The sequence below is a fragment of the Cannabis sativa genome, chromosome 1 (assembly GCF_029168945.1).
Source record: "Cannabis sativa cultivar Pink pepper isolate KNU-18-1 chromosome 1, ASM2916894v1, whole genome shotgun sequence".
NCBI lineage: Eukaryota > Viridiplantae > Streptophyta > Magnoliopsida > Rosales > Cannabaceae > Cannabis > Cannabis sativa.
In genome coordinates, this window is record NC_083601.1 from 13,969,705 (window position 1) to 13,974,053 (window position 4,349).

Below are 4,349 nucleotides of genomic sequence, written 5' to 3' on the forward strand. Positions count from 1 at the left end.
TATATGTGATAGTTCGAATCTATATCTAACAAGGATACAATGACATAGTCGTTGACTTCCAGATGTAGATGTTTGAATTTATATATGAATTTATTAATACATAAATCTCAATTATGAGATAATTAAATTATAGAAGTATAGATAAATAAATATAAATTAAACACAAATCATTAATCATTTATTTGATATCTATTGCTGTTAGAGAATAATGTAGATGATATCAATGGCAAATAATTACATGACTGTAATATTATTAAATAGAGATTTAATAAAGTAAACATGATGATTGAGAATGTTAACGAGGTATTGAATAAATAAGTGAAATTGTATTCATAATATGGGATATTTATGAAATACAATAATTGTTTGATAATGAAACTTAATGATACTTGTACAATGTGATTTAACAAGTGGTAAACTTCAGATCATGAAATTAAAAAAAAAAAAAAAAGTCTTAATATCATGATTAAAATGTTAGATTGCAAAAGAGGTCGTATGTTGAAGGTAAGAACTCATCAACTAATCTTTTGGCCGAAAAATCAAAATCTAACTTCAAAACTCAAAAATAAGATGAAGATAAAATGTGAACTGAAATAAAAATGTGCTTTCAGAGAAGAGAGAAAATTTTCTTTCTATTGCTTTCAATGTGTTGATTACAAGAGTGATTTTCCACTCCATTCTCACATTTGAGAAAGAGATATTTATAGGCTCTAATGGCCTTTGATACATTAGTGGTCCCTAAGGACATGGTGACATCCATTATCTAGCAATTGCAGGTTGTAGGAGGTGGTCTTGTACCTTGTACCTTTGTTTGGTATTAGGTGCTCTGGGTTGCATTAGTGGTGGCTGTTGTGTACCCTTGGTCGGTTCATCAGGCCTTGCAGGTGTGATGCTTCCACTACTCGTACCTTCTTGCTTTCAGAGCTTGCAGAAGATGTAGTTGTACACACCTCATATGCACACCTTATCCTTGTGATCGTACCCTAGTTACCTTCATTTCCATACTTAGGAAAATTTCACTAAGTATAGCCATATTGCTATGGAAGTTGCATACCGAGTGGCATGCTTGAAGTGCATGCCGAGTGAGCTCTTGGAGGGTGCATGTCGAGTGACTTTTAGAATGGTACATGCCAAGTGACTTTGAGAAAGAGCATGGCGAGTGACATGCATGAAGTGCATGCCAAGTGACTTTGAGAAAGAGCATGACGAGTGACATGCATGAAGTGCATGCCTAGTGAGCTCTTGGGGGTGCATTTCGAGTGACTTTGAGAATGGTGCATGCCTAGTGACTTTGAGAAAGAGCATGCTGAGTGACTTGAGAATGAGCATTCCGAGTGACTTGAGAAGGGTGCATGCGTAATGACTTTGAGAATGGATGCATGCTGAGTGACTTGAGAATGAGCATGCCGAGTGACTTGAGAATGGTGCATACCGAGTGACTTGAGAAGGGTGCATGTTGAGTGACTTGCATGGTGACCATGGTGAGTGACCTGCATAGTGGCCATGTCGAGTGACTCGCATGATGACCATGCCGAGTGACTTGCATGGGGGTCATGCCTAGCGACTCGCATAGTGACCATGTTAAGTGAATTAGATGGTGGCCATGTCGTCTGACTTGCATGGTGACCATGTCGAGTGACCATGCATCACTACTCCTCTGAAGCGACTCTCTTGGCACGTTCTCGTTAATATCTCAATTGCCAATTAACTATTTTTAGACGTTAGTGTTAGGTTATTTTTAGCCTACGTTTTGGGTCACTTTTTATAGTTATTTTCCTTCTTTATTATTATATTTGGAATAGAATTACGCTTGTTTTCTTTGGTTTCAGGTTTCACACTTGGAATATATCAATTGATCAAATTTCGGAAAATAACAATCTATAGAATAGAGAAAATTCTACAAGAAAATAAAGCTAAAACTTCAAGCTTAAATTTGACTATGTTCTAGTCAGATTTTGGAAAAAGTCAAAACATAAAAGTTTTAGATTTCTTTTTCTTCTTTCCAATGCATCTTGAATCAACTCATTTGGAGTTTGTATGTGAAAGTTATGCACATTTTACTAAAAGATACTGAAGCTGTCCAATTTTGCTTCAGTAGTCGCGACCACCACTTCCCATGGTCGCGACCATGGTCGCAACTAGGAGCCAGGCAGCGAGCATATTTTTTCGTATTTTGCCTATGGTCGCGACTAGACTTTATGTAGTCGCGACTAGGGGCGAAAAATGAGATTTTTGGGCAGTTTTTGACTTTTTCAAAGGTAGCAACCCTAATTTCTATTTAAGGGGCTCGTGTTTTAGAAGGAAGGGAGGCAGAAATTGGATCTAAAAGTGAAAGAAGGAGGCAGAGGAAGCAATGGTGGCGATCCGGAATGCAATCACCAACTAGTTCTTTCTTAAACTCTTGATTTCTATGTTAATTTCTGTTTTAGATTTGATTATGGATGTTATTATGGATTTTATGAACTAAACTCCTATTTAGGGAGATGATGAATGTTGATTGAAATTACTTTTGGTTAATGATAATTGCTATTTCTCCTTTCTTGATTGTGAATTTATCCATATTTGTGTTTAATTACATGTTTAAGATTGATCACCTTCTACATGTTCTATGATCCTAATTCAAAATCTGAAAAGTGAGAATTTGGAATGCTAAAATTGGATAAACTAGGTTTTGATGTGAAACGAAAGTATTTGCATAGACTTTGTGACATTTAGATTATTTCTTAATGCTGATTATATGTTAATCTATCTCAGAGATGATTAGATAACATGTGATTTAGGACCTAAAAGATCTGAAAAGAGTTAGGTTTATTTTTATAATCTGTCATTCACATTGAGAAAGAGAATAGTAATTAGCATTAACAGCTGGGTAATTAAATCAACAAGATTCTTTTCCCTAATTTCTCATCCTTGATTAAACACCTTTATTGCTTCTTTAATTTTCTTATTTTTCTTTATTTCAAAATCTATCAAAATTATTTATCTACCAAATAGAATCATAAGTCTAATTTAGTTGTATTCAGTTCAATTCCCTGTGGTTCGACCTCACCTGCGTGAGTTTACTACTTGATTACGTGCACTTGCGTATTGTTCATAATTTTCGTAACAAGTTTTTGGCGCCGTTGCCGGGGAATTGTTTAAAGATTAATATTACACAAAATTATACTAACTTCTACTTTGGTATATTTTCTCTTGCTGAATTTATAACCTTTCTCTTGCAAAACTGTTCTTATCTATTTCAGGTATTTTGAGTGCATGCGCCGCCAAGGGCAAGCAGTTATATTACCCATTGACCCTGAAATTGAGAAAACTTGTAGAAGAAACCGAAGGAACGAGAGGCAAGAAGGAGTTTCAGCAACTGCTGAAACAACAGAATTCATGACTGCTAATGTGAATGTGAATGCTGCAAATAACGGTAATAATGGTGGTGCCGTGGAAGATCAAGCTAATGGCCGTAGCTTGAGAGATTACATTCTCCCTACTCTAACGGGAGTGCAGTCATGTATCAGGCCACCGGCAGTGGATGCGAATAACTTTGAGATCAAACCTGCCATACTTCAAATGGTGCAGTCTTCAGTTCAGTTTGGTGGCTTCCCTTCTAAAGATCCTAATCTGCATCTTTCTAACTTCATGGAACTTTGTGAAACTTTTAAAGTTAATGGAGTTAGTGATGATGCCATTCGACTGAGACTGTTCCCATTCTCGCTCAGAGAACGAGCCAAGAGTTGGTTAAACTCCTTACCACCCAAATCTATTGCCACCTGGAATGATCTAGCTACGAAATTCTTGTCAAAGTTCTTTTCTCCAGCAAAGTCTGCCAAGCTGCGAGGAGAAATCAACAACTTCTGCCAACAAGATAATGAATCTCTCCATGAGTCTTGGGAGAGGTTTAAAGATCTGATCAGAAAGTGCCCTCATCATGGTATAGAGAAGTGGATGCTGGTCCATAATTTCTACAACCGGTTGGTAGGTAACACTAGAACTCTGATAGATGCAGCAGCTGGTGGAGCCTTTATGAGAAAGAGTGCTAATGAGGCTTACGATCTATTGGAGGAGATGGCTCTAAACAATCAGCAGTGGCCAACTGAAAGGAGTCAAACTAAGAAGGTAGCTGGTGTGTTAGAGGTTGATGCCATCACAAAGTTGACAGCTCAGGTTGAGGCATTGACAAAGCTAATTGCAGGGCAAGCTAAACAAGCCCAAATTGTTTGTGAGATATGTGGAGGAAATCATCACTTTTCAGAGTGTCAAGCAGATGTGGATGATTTGCCAATGGATGAAGCAAAAGTCATTGGAAATTTTTCACAGAACAACAACAACAATTATGGGTTCAACCAAGGTGGTAACCG

The 4,349-nt window shown here is 37.1% G+C and overlaps 1 non-coding gene across 1 annotated transcript; it reads right to left on the minus strand.

Annotated features, from left to right (window-relative positions):
- Positions 1 to 3,819: 3,819 nt before the first annotated feature.
- Positions 3,820 to 3,926, minus strand: LOC133033805 (small nucleolar RNA R71). Its single transcript, XR_009685868.1, has one exon. It is a non-coding gene; the product is annotated as a small nucleolar RNA R71 (small nucleolar RNA).
- Between the last annotated feature and the right edge of the window lie 423 nt (positions 3,927 to 4,349).